Source organism: Ovis aries, chromosome 5, assembly GCF_016772045.2.
Source record: "Ovis aries strain OAR_USU_Benz2616 breed Rambouillet chromosome 5, ARS-UI_Ramb_v3.0, whole genome shotgun sequence".
Lineage (NCBI taxonomy): Eukaryota > Metazoa > Chordata > Mammalia > Artiodactyla > Bovidae > Ovis > Ovis aries.
In genome coordinates, this window is record NC_056058.1 from 45954463 (window position 1) to 45967833 (window position 13371).

The following is a 13371-nucleotide window of genomic DNA, read 5'->3' on the forward strand; positions in this document are numbered from 1 at the left end:
TGTTTTCTGTTCTGGGGAATCAGGAAGGAAGGGCTTGGCAGGAAAAGTGGGAAGAGGAAACAAGACACCAATACTACTGTTTTTCTTCTCTCTGCTTCTGCTGTGAACAACCTCCTTTTACTTTAAATGGTGGTTCTCAACCTTGGATGCACATTGGAATTACCTGGAGGGTTTTTAAAAAGACTGATGTCTGGATTCTATCCCCAGAGGTCCCTAGACTATTTGGTGCAGCCAAATGGTCCCTAGTCTTGGTGCAGCCTAGACACTGGGTTGTTTTAAAACTCTCTGGAAGTTACACCCAGGTTTGTAACAGCACTATTCACAATAGCCCAAAGGTAGAAGTGCCCTCGAGTGTTCATTGGTGAATGAATATATAAACCAAATGTAGTATATCCATGTAATAGAGTATTAGCCAGCCTACATGCTACCACATGGATGAATCTTGAGGTCATTTTGTTAAGTGAAATAAATCAGACACAAAAAGACATAAACTGTAAGATTCCACTTATATGAAGTATTAATATATAGAGCTTTTCTGGTGGCTTAAATGGTAAAGAATCTACTTGCAATGCAAGAGACCCAATTTCGATACCTGGGTCGGGAAGATCCTTTGGAGAAGAGAATGGCAACCCACTCCAGTATTCTTGCCTGGAGTATTCTATGGACAGAGGAGCAAGCATGGATGTTTGTCCCCCATCATGGATATAGGTGGCACTTCCATGACAATATCCAGATTAGCTCTATGAGAACTTCCAAGGGTCTCCAGTTTCCTTCCTAAGATTATAGAGTCAGAAGTTCAACGGTTGGTGCTTGGATATATGCATTTTTATAACCTCCCCAAGTAACTTCTATGTGCTGCAAGGATTGGAAATCACTAGATATCATAAGATTGAAAGTCCTTGATTTCACTTGAAGGTCTTGGGCAGTCTGGCTCTTGCATGCTTTTCCAAACTTACTTCCTATCTTCCCTGTGTCTACTTTTATCCTCACCGTAACACCCTGTACTTACCTGATAACCAGGTTTGGGATTTTCTTTCTTCCTGAAGTGATTTCTGCCTCTTCTTTGCCTCTTACAATCCTCCTCAACCTTTGAGATTTTGACCGACTATTACCCCTTCCATAGAACTTTCCTGGATTCCTTTCCCATCTTCATTTTTTCCTCTTCCCTCTCCCCACACCACTGGTTATCATAGTTTTGAGCTTTAGGGTCCTTTCCATTGTATGTGTGTATTTCACTCTTGGCATTTCAACATATAGTCTTATGCTTGAGTCTGATTTGCTGTATAGACAAAGTCATAGAATGATGCTTGGCTCAGAGTAAATGTTCAGTATTTATCACATGAAATTGAATTTCACTTTCCAGACTTGACCTACTCCTAAGCTCCAGATAAATATATCCAATGGTGCATGTGGTGTCTCAAGCTTTTCAGCCAACACTGTCAAAATGAGGTTTTCATTTAGCTCTGCACATTTTTCCTACCCATAGTGTCCCCATTTTCAACAGTAGCATCTCCAGCAACCTGATGTGTTGCTCCTCTCAAAATGTGGAACATCACCTTTTATACCTTTCTATTTCTGATCTCCTACATCCAGTCAACCATCAGGATGGGACAGTTCTATCTCCAAGATAAAATGTAACCCTTCCCTTTTCTTTCCTTCTTTACTGTCACCACCAAAAACCAGATCTCTCTCTACAGTGAAAAACTAATTGGTCTCAAACACTACCCATCACTCCCTACCTCTTCCAGGTGGTTCTCCTGGCTACAGTCAGACTGGAGTGAGTAACATTTCTGGCTGTGTCCCTCCATCATTTAAGCCCTTCTATTAGCTGTCCGCTGCTCCTGAAGACCACAGTATTTAATAGAATCTAGAAAGCTCTTTTTGTGCCTCCTGCCACTCATCCTGTTCTAACAACATCAGTTCCATATCTGTTCCTTATTTTGATCTTGTGTCTTTCCTTCATCAGAAAATGTTTTCAAATGATTATTTCTGTATCAGATGCTATTACTGTATCCCAGACCCTATGACCATCTACCTACTACCCTTCTTTCAGACTTTACTCTAAATGTGACTGCCCCAGGAGACCTATCCTCAGTCAGAATGCAGTAGCTTCTCAGAATACCCTATTTTTTCATCTTAGTATGTAATACAGTGTGCTTATAAAATTTTTTGGGTGCTCACTCCATTGGATTTTATCCCTGATTGTATGCCTAGATACAAGCCTCTACAAATTGTTCAAAATAAATATTTATTGTATGAATCAACTCCATACAATCTGCCTGCCTATGTAGATTATACTTATTTTCTGCACCCCACTCCCAAAGGAGTGAAAATCATTATTTTTTTTTCTTTTTTACCACAGAATTGCTTCTTTCTTGAGCTGACCAAGGCTAATTGTTGAAATGCAAAATGTTGGGGTTGGGGTAAGGCTGTATCAGAGGGAAAAAATGCATGAGTGGGTCCGTAATCACCATCATGTCCTGTAGTGGGTCCCTATCACAACTCAAGTCCTCCAGCCCATCTCGTCTGAGCTCCTGTCACAGCTGGGAGCACAGTTCTGTAGCCTTGGATCCCCTACCTGCCAGACTCCTTACCTAGAGTTGGGGGGTAGGAGAGAGGAAGGTCCCGCCCCTTTCTCTCTCCCACTCTGGGCACATTATCATGAACAAAGACGAAAGAGGAAGATTATTTTCTTGTGATGAATGGTGCATTTTAAACAACGTTCCTTAGGCATTTCAACAATCACATTTATTCTACATGCAACAATAGTTTCATTATATATAGTGAAAATCCTTCTAAATGTTAATGTAACATTGGCCCAAGAACCTCACATTTGGAATAAATAAAGCAAGATATGGCCTCATATTAGTGAAAACTTATTGAGCCCAGTTTTCTCTTGGCTACAATGCATTTTAGGGAGAAAACAGTTTCTCATAGTTGTAAAGAATACAGCCTTCGAAGCCACAGCAATGTGGGTTCAAATCCTAGTTTACTAACCAGGTGACTTTAAGAAATTTTTACTGTTACTGAGCCTGTTTTAAAAGGTTTTTCAAAAGATTACATGAGAGAACATGGATCAACTGATGAGTGCATTTAATATGATTTTAGTATGTGATGTATTGTATATAGTTAGAGTCTATAGCATGGATAGTGTATATAGCCAGCATTCAGTAAATGGTAATTAATAGTAGTTACTACTATTACAGATTATCTGTCTTCTAGCTCAGCAGTAAAGCTTACCTTGGGAGTTGAAACTTGCCTAATACCAATAATTTATCCAATAAATATTTCTTAAACCCCTCCTATTCTCAGGCACTGTGCTAGGTACTGAATAATATTTGAATAAAATGGGAATTTTAAAAAATTGAAGTATAGTTGATTCATAATGTGTTAGTTTCAGGTGTACAGCAAAGTGATAGTTACATATACATACATATCTGATTTTTCAGATTATTTTCCCTTAAAGGTTATTACAAAATACTGAGTGTAGTTCCCTGTGTTACACAATAGGTCCTTGTTATTTGTATGTTTTATATATAGTAGTGTGTATGTGTTAATCTCAAACTCCTAATTTATCCTCTCTCCACCATTTCCCCAGGGTAACCATAAGTTTGTCTTCTATGTCTATGGGTCTATTTATTTCATTTGTTCATTTGTATCTGTTTTTTAGATTCCATATATAAACAATATCGTTTGGTATTTGTCTTGACTTCACTTAGTATGATAACCTCTATGTCCATCTATGTTGCCGCAAATAGCATGGTTTCATTCTTTTTTCATGGCCGAGTAATATTCTGTTGTATAAATATATCCCATCTTCAAGATCAGTATGAAGGTTCCTTAAAAAACTAAAAATACAGCTACCATATGCTCCTGCAATCCCATTTCTGGGCATATATCTAAAGAAAACCATAATTCAACAAGATACTTGCACCCCAGTGTTCATTGCAGCACTGTTTAAAATAGCCAAGACATTGAAACAACCTAAATGTCCATCATCAAAAATGGGCATGGTTTTGCCCTCATGGAGCTTAAAGTTCAATGAGAGACGGCAAAACAAGTAAGCAAACCATTTAATGTATAGTTGTAAAATGTGCAGATGACACCACCCTTATGGCAGAAAGTGAAGAGGAACTAAAAAGCCTCTTGATGAAAGTGAAAGTGGAGAGTAAAAAAGTTGGCTTAAAGCTCAACATTCAGAAAATGAAGATCATGGCATCCGGTCCCATCACTTCATGGGAAATAGATGGGAAACAGTGGAAACAGTGTCAGACTTTATTTTTGGGGACTCCAAAATCACTGCAGATGGTGACTGCAGCCATGAAATTAAAAGACGCTTACTCCTTGGAAGAAAAGTTATGACCAACCCAGATAGCATATTCAAAAGCAGAGACATTACTTTGCTGACTAATGTCCGTCTAGTCAAGGCTATGGCTTTTCCAGTAGTCATGTATGGATGTGAGAGTCGGACTGTGAAGAAGGCTGAGCACCGAAGAACTGATGCTTTTGAACTATGGTGTTGAAGAAGACTCTTGAGAGTCCCTTGGACTGCAAGGAGATCCAACCAGTCCATTCTGAAGGAGATCAGCCCTGGGATTTCTTTGGAAGGAATGATGCTAAAGCTGAAACTCCAGTACTTTGGCCACCTCATGCAGAGAGTTGACTCATTGGAAAAGACCCTGGTGCTGGGAGGGATTGGGGGCAGGAGGAGAAGGGGACGACCGAGGATGAGATGGCTGGATGGCATCACGGACTCGATGGACGTGAGTCTGAGTGAACTCCGGGAGTTGGTGATGGACAGGGAGGCCTGGCGTGCTGCAATTTATGGGGTCGCAAAGAGTCAGACACAACTGAGAGACTGAACTGAACTGTAAAATGCGCTGAGCTGTACAGAGGGATGAGCTGTATGACCTAAGAGAACATAGAGAGAAGGGCCACATAGATGGAGGAGTGAGAGAAGTGCCAGGGGAGCAGCTACAGCTGACTGGCTAAGTCAATGGGCTCTTTCCTCTCCCCAGCACAACACAGTATCGAAAGAGACTTGGTCAAACACCTTGTTTATCCATTGTGATAAGCAATGGATAAACAATAGATCATATTTCTGATGCCTTGTACAAAACTAGCCTAACTGATGCTCTAATCTGATCAAAAATGATGAGTGTGGAACATTTCTGACCTACAGATCAGCAGATGAAAAAATAGAATCCTTAAATAAAATGCTAGCCGGTTGAATCTAGCATTAGAAAAGGAACAAACTCCAAAGGCAGACTGACAGAGAGATCTGCTAATATCATGTATCCTGTCAGTTGGTCAGAAGAGAAAGACTGTGTCCTTTTCTCCTATAAGTAGAAAAATCCTTTCATTGTATTCAACATTCAGATTAAGGGTTTCCACATGGCTGTGGTTGGTTTGTCTGAAACTATAATGCTAACTAATATGACTAAAATCAGAAAACCTTAAAAGCTAGCAAAAGAAAAAAATAGTGTGTGTGTGTGTAGAGAGGGTGTGTACTGGCCAACTCTACCAGGTTAATTCAGGATGCATCAATATTTATCAAACCAATGTAAACCCCATTTCTGCCCAATATGAGCAGTCTGTTCAGTCAACAGCTTTGAAGAAGCAACAGAAATAAACCCCCAAAGGCTGTGGTTGCTCACTAGTGGCATGGTTTATGCCAGCGTATAACTGAGTGACAGCCTCCATTTCTGAAATTAATTACTTTTCTTCTGGAGTTAAATTTGCTGATGATGCTGCTCACGAAAATACGAGGTCTTTACATAGCAAATGCTCTAATTAAATAAGAATAAAGGCAGAAAACTTCCAGACCTAAATGAGATACATTTATTCTGTGCGTATGTTTGAATCTTTAATGATTTCAAATGCAACAGTCTCTTCCCTCCTGGGATAGTGATGATATCTTGCTCTTTTCTAAATTTGCATCTATCTCCTTTCTAATGTTTATTTATGACTGTGGCGAAGAGGAGAGGTGCAATTCACTTTATTCTTTCCCTCCCACCCCCTGCCCAGTCTCCCAACCCCCAGTGCTGCAGACCGAATTGTGTCCTGAAAACATTCATGTGTCGAAGCCCTCACCCTCCAGTGTGAATGTATTTGGCAATATGGCTTTTAGGAGATACTTGAGGTGAAATGAGGTCATAAGGGTGGGGTCCTAATCCAATATGATTGGTAGCCTTATAGGAAGAGGAAGAGCTTTCTCTTTCCCTCTCTCTCATATCCCATATCTTCCTTATTCCATCTACACATTCTTTCCTGCTTTCAATATTTGGCCCATTCAGGGAAGAGTGCTTGTTTCTTGTGTCCTTTGAACCGGCTTCTAGGGGCTTAAGGGCTTGTACATGTTTCCCTCTATTAATGGCCACAGACATCATTGTTATCTGAGGATCAGTATCTCCTTTCTGCATTCCCCCTCCTCTCTTTTGCTCTCTCCACATGGTGATGCATGGGATAGACAGTGAGCACACCATGTATCAGTTACTGGGCCAGGCATCGCAGCCCAAGATCAGCCCCTTTAATCCTCATGTCTGCGGCATCAGGAGAAACACAACAATGGGCCCCCTTCCATACCTCCTATAAACAATAGATTATACATGTGTCTGGCCGTGAAGTCATTGCTCTTGTCACCCCTTTTGTGATGCTCTCAAGAGCTAGTGACCAGAGGAGACACTGCTGACTGAGAAGGGGTGGAATGCAGAGAAGAGTTGATTTTCAAATGACCAGGCTACTATCAACATCTGCTTTCCCACCTGTCCCCACACTCCCTCACGTTGGACCTGGCTCTAGGAACTGGACAGAAAGCCTTTCATCTCTTGTTCTCTGCCCTGTGCTGCTTAGCTGCTTTGTCCTCTTCTCTTTCCATATGACCACTGCTTTCTCCAGTCTGCAGAGGGGAATATGGGTGCCCCACAGAATCAAGGTTATATATTCTTATTTCAGCTGTCCAGAAACTTCTGGAATTTCTTGTAGTTTCACTTAACCATAGGAGACAGGGCCTGATTGACCCAGGTTGGGTGAGGGTTCCACCCTTGTTCCATGTTGCTGTGGCCCAGATAGGCAAGCTCACAGGGTGAGCAAGGCAATGGGCATAAAGAAGCCTCCCTTCTCCCCTAAGCGTGCTGTGCTGTGCTTAGTCGCTCAGTCATGTTTGACTCTTTGTGACCCCATGGACTGTAGCCCACCAGGCTCACCACAGGAAAAGGAGGACAGATGGGGGTGCCAGCTGGCCAGCTTTGTTGAGTTCCTGCAGGATGTCTTAGTATGTTCTGGATGCCCTGATGAACACAAGTGAAATAAAGCATGATCATCTAAGGGCCTAGATGGGAAGACCAGGGAGACCTAGAAGAGACAATTGCTGAGCAAAATGAAACAGTGTTTACTCAAGAGCTGAGTTATGTGGCCCAGATGCAGTCCTCAGGAATTCAGAAGCTGATTAGGGTCTGTGCTGGTGAGAAGGAAACTCACGTTCACCGTGACAAGTATCTGTTAGATGTGTTTCCATGTTTTGCCTGATGCCAGCCTCTCAACTCTGTAAGTTAAAGGCTATCTAAGAAAATTTCCTGGAGGTTGGAAGGAAAGGGCATTCTACTAGACTTCATGGCATGAGTAAAGTCATGGTAGTAGGAAAGACCGTGGTTTGTGCAGGGAAGATGTAGGTGACCAGTCAAACTGAAGCAGAAAATGGTTTGGAAACAGTGGGATTTGTAGAAAAGAAGCTTAGTAAGGGCACAAATTAAATGACACCACCACCATTCATTTGTTCAGTTTACTCCTTGACCCCTGTGATGGTGTGGCAGGCCTGGGAACTTAGCACTGGGGATAAAGAGATGAATGAGATGTCACTCAAACTGGGAATTCCACAGGCTCGTGGATAGAGGAATGAGTGATGGAAGCAATAGGCACACTCTTCACACATTTCAAAGATGGAAAAAACACCTCGGGATTCTGGTTTCTCAGTATATGAGCCATGTTTTGCCATGGCAAATAGGGAAGGCTGAGGATTCAACCCAGATACTACTATCGCAGGTCCTCTGTGTCTGTCATCTTAAAGGGCACAGAGGAGATTTTATAAAAGGAGCTACTAATCAAACAGCTTAAACTTTGGGGATTTTTAGGGTGAACTGGTATCCAAAACAACAGGCTAAAAACACTAATCTGCAGTACCAACTAGGCATAATTTTCCAAAAAGGCTGATTCTATACCACTGGGCAGCAATTTTGCAGTGCTGTCCAATTCATATAGAATAAATCCCATTTTTAATAAAAATGTATCTTTAAGATATACACAACGATTACCCTAGAAGTAGATTGGACTGTCTATTATATTGATATATATACAATCTCAGAAATTTGTCTCTAGTGCCTGTTTTACTATACACCCACAGAATTTAGAGCTCAATAAAAATACTTTATAGCATTCAGGCAGCAGTGTTCCTATTTCTTATGCGGATACATGGGAAACATGGTCAGAGCTGTCATTCATCCCCGGCACTTAAATGTTTTCCACAAATAGTTGCTGCCTTAAGAAAGCTTCACCAAATAAAATGTTTTTATTTGGTTCTTCGGTGATGTGTCAATAGACATTGAAATAAAAACTTTCTTGTACTGAGGTGCTGTGGCTCCCTTCAGAGTGTTTTCAAGGGGAGCTGAAGGGTCTCTAAGGACACATTAAGGAGATGGGGAGGCAGAGCAGAGAGGTCGTTACCTCTCACAAGGATGGTTCTGCTGTTGCCCACTTCATCTTTATGGGGAAAGAGGGAGCAGGATGGAAGTTTATGAAGCTGTGCCTTCGTCTGTCCAGAAGGGATTGCCATATCACTGTGCCTCTGCGGCGTGGGGCGGGGGGGACCTGCAGAGCGCGCCTGTCTCTCCTTCCCAGACACCATAGTGTGAAGGTGTCCCTTTCTTCAAGCAAGCTCAGTCTGTGATGGCATCTTTACCCACTGGATGTGGTTGAAAAGGAGGAGGATATCTAACTTTACCAAGTGATTCATTTATAATCTGTTTTGATAAGGAGGTTTGGTAGGACATTGAAAAATAGACTTTCGCATTCAGAAGTTACATTTGCCTGCCCAGTTGTGTTACAACCAGCCCTCTATATCCAAGGATTCCCCTTCTACAGATTCAACCAAATGCAGATCAAAAAATCTTCGGAAAAAAACAGTCCATAAATCTCCAAAAACAAAACTTGAATTTGCTGTATACAGGCAGCTAATTAATACCATTTACATTATATTTACAATTATTTACATAGCATTTACATTGTATTAGGTAACAAGTAATCTAGAGATGATTTAAAGTATACAAGAGTATATGCATAGGTTAATATGCACATACTATGCCATTTTGTATAAAGAACTTGAGCATCCACAGATTTTGGTATCCAAGGTGGTTCTGAAATCAATCCCCTGAGGATACCACAGGATACTTGGAGTGGGCTAAGTATCTATAATTATAATAATAATAATAATACAAATAACAGCACTCCCATAAAGCCTCCTTCCTTGCCTTAGCTTCATCCATGACACTTATCATATTTATCATTTCTTTTCTATTATTTACTTTTCTTCATTAGAATATATTGAAATATCCTATACAGGCAAGTGATGTGTTTTTCTTTTTATTCCACTACCCCATCTTCAGTGCATGGAACTGGCTTAAAGTATGTTCTCATTAAATATTTTTTGAACAAGTGATCTTTATTAATCTTTAAGGTCTTCATAATGTTTTGATTATATTTTTATCTCATTTAATTAGTATGATATATAAGTGATATAATTTATTATTCTCATATTTTAATTTTAAAGAAATAAATGAATGTATTTTTCATGAAAAGTGTTAAAGTACCACAAGAGCCCAGACGATGGTCTTAAAATACCATTTCCTGGGAAAAATAGCAAGGTTTCCTAGAGAAATGGCTGATTTCAGAACTGGGGAGGGAAGTGCACAGGACGAGGCTGGAACATCTTGCCAAACAGAAGGCAAGGGAGCTGTCAAACACTACTTGAGTCCTGCCCAAAGGCCCAAGAGGGCAACTTGAATGGGCTCACACTGGTCAAAGGTTGGGAAATTTAAGAGTGAAAAGAATAATTGCAATGGCATGAAAACTTGAAAGTAGTAAATAAAATAATCTGTTCTGCCTCAGAGATTTGGAGAGCTGGCAGCAGCACTGTTCCTCACACTTAAGCAGGAAAAACCTGGATAAATGCAAAGGAGCATCTTTCCTTGAGCTTCTGGAGAGCTGAGGCCACAGGGCAGGTAACTAACCCAAAAGTTGGTGTCAGAGACATAAAGCACCAGGCCATTAAGGAGACTGCTGCAACAGGGCCGTACCCAGATTCAGGGATCAGGGCTCTCAGTGGAGGCTTTGCCTTACACCTTTATAGGGAGCAGAAGACAGGTTACAGGTTGAACTGTTTTGCAGTCAGGGACAGTCTCAGCTGAAGTGGAAATGGGTATTTTTGTGTCCAGCTGATTGCAGGGGAACAAACATTTCTAACTTTAGCTATTCAAGCATGAGACAAAGAACAAGAAATTGGCCTTCTTGTGAAAGGGACTGACTGGGGCTGGTTTTTTCAGCGGGTTCAGGCAGAAGGGGAAAAGTCTGAGTTTGGGCCCCTCTCAGGTAAACTTTGAAGTCATCTTGAGTGTTAAGCCAGTCATGAGAAAGAGTAAACAGCCAGTCTTAACCTGAGTCACGGGCTTCCCTGGTGGTTCAGATGGTAAAGAATCTGCCTACAATACAGGAGACTCAGTTTCGATCCCTGGATCAGGAAGATCCCCTGGAGAAGCAAAGGGCTACCTGCTCCAGCATTCTTTCCTGGACAAGCCCATGGACAGAGGAGCCTGGTGGGCTGCAGTCTATGGGGTTGCAAAGAATAGGACATGACTGATCAACTAAGAACTGCAGCTAAGTCATATGGGGAAAGCTGGTTCTTTGTGGTAAGGCATTTTCTGGAACAAAGACTGGTGGGGGACTTCTTACTGTCATTGATGGGAGCACAAGGTGAGGTAAAGTTCTGTTTTGTCACTGGAGAAACAGGTGGCACCAGATGTCTAACTGTCTGCAGTTACTTCCCCAGGGCAGACTACCAGCTACAGAAGTCCACAGGAGAATCAGGCACAACTTTTAAGAAATTCCTAAAGACTATTGGTGGGCTGTGTTGCAGAGTATGAGTCTCAAACATAGAGGAGGTTTGCAGGCTCTTACAGGTATGCTTCTCTCAAGAGCCATGCCAGATGTTCAGCTCAGTCCTGGCTGGGCAAGGCGGATGGCAGCCCCTCTGAACTCTGCTGAGACTTGTCTCCCCTATGAAACAAATGCTTTCATCTTGCTGAGGAAGGAGAGGGTGGAGGCAGTCTTCTGCAGCTGCCAACAAAGGTCTGTCTAGTCAAAGATATGGTTTTTCTAGGAGTCACGTATGGATGTGAGAGTTCGACTACAAAGAAAGCTGAGTGCCAAAGAATTGGTGCTTTTGAACTGTGGTGTTGGAGAATACTCTTGAGAGTCCCTTGAACTGCAAGGAGATCCAACTAGTCTCTCCTAAAGGAAATCAGTCCTGAATATTCATTGCAAGGACTGATGCTGAAGCTGAAACTCCAATACTTTGGCCACCGGATGTGAAGAACTGACTCATTGGAAAAGACCCTGATGCTGGGAAAGATTGAAGGCAGGAGGAGAAGGGGACGACAGAGGATGAGATGGTTTTATGGCATCACTGACGTGATGGACATGAGTTTGAGTAGGCTCCCGGAGTTGGTGATGGACAGGGAAGCCTGGTATGCTGCAGTCCATGGGGTCACAAAGAGTTGGACATGACTGAGCAACTGAACTGATGGGGCAAGGAAGAGGAAAAGCTCTAGTCCTAGGAGAAGGGCAGGCAACCTGTAAAGCCCAGCACTAGTTCTGGAGGAGGGGCAAGATCATTCATGAGGCCACGCCCCCAGCCCCAGTTGTACAGTGATTGCCCATGATTGAGCCTCAGTCCAAGGTTGGAGAACATCTCTGTCTCTCCGTCTCTCACCACCACACTAATGAGTATCAAGGAGAAATAGCAGTGGAAGGGCTCAGCAGTAAAGAATCCCCCTGCAATGCAGGAGATACAGGTTCAATCCCCTGGTCAGGAAGATCCCCTGGAGAAAGAAATGGCTACCCACTCTAGTATTCTTGCCAGGACAATCACATGGACAGAGGAGCCTGACGGGTATAGTCTATGGGGTCGCAAAGTCAGACAGGACTGAGCATGTAATGCATACATACATGTAAGCATGTGAGAAGCACAAGGAAGAGATTTTCTCTGGGAAGCAGGGCAAAGGAAAGACCAGATACTAAGCAGGGAGCAGACTCTGAGAAATGCACCCCCACACAAGGTAGGACTGCTTATGACTATAGTAGGTTTTTAGTTGGTTTCTCTTTAATTAGTATTAAGTATTTTTATTGCATCACTGTTTTGCCCTCTGTTCTACTTCATCATGTATTAACAACTGACTTTCTTGTTATTAGGTGCATGATTTTTAATACTTCATTTTCAGTCTTCCTATGTCACTTTGTTTCAGATGTTCTCCTTATAAAACCACATCTCTGCTTTTGTTGATCCTCGTTAGTATCTGTTGCCTTGATATTTTAGAGTGGCTTTTTTGATTCCCTCCAGAGATGTATCTTTTGAGGGTTTAGATGGGATCCTAACCTTGGTTAAATAACTTGTTTAGCATGATGATTGTAGAGCATTTGCTTTATCTTTTTTCTCTTTTTACATGGGCTCAGCCTTTATCATAGCCACCTCTCTAGAAAGTAGAAAAGTTTCTACACTTGCTGTTCAGGTTTGATGGGGATTCGAGCAGAGGTGAGAAGCCCCCTTTGTTCCCAAAGCACCCCAAAGCCATGTACTGCTCTGAAGGCATGCCTGCTAGTTGTGCATATATTTATATACAAATATGGACACGACTGAGCGACTTCCACTTTCACTTCACTCTCTGGTCTTTGGCTACTTAACAAGCTCTAGTGAGCACAGTAAGTTCTGTCATCTGGGTTGTTTTTTTTTTTTTTTTTACCTCAGATAGAGGTCTGTACAGTATTCTAAGAAAGTTTGAATTAGTGGTAGCATGTCCTGCTTGATATCCTCTGGTTTCATTTTTGAGGTCTGGTCCAGGGTCTTCCCAGGTGATGCTGTGGTGAAGAATCCACCTGCCAATGCTGTAGACATAAGAGATGCAGGTTCAATCCCTGTGTCAGGAAGATTTCCTGGAGAAGGAAATGGCAACCCACTGCAGTATTCTTACCTGGGAAATCCCATGGACAGAGGTGCCTGGTGGGCTACAACCCATGGGATCACAAAGAGTCGGGACATGGCTGAACACA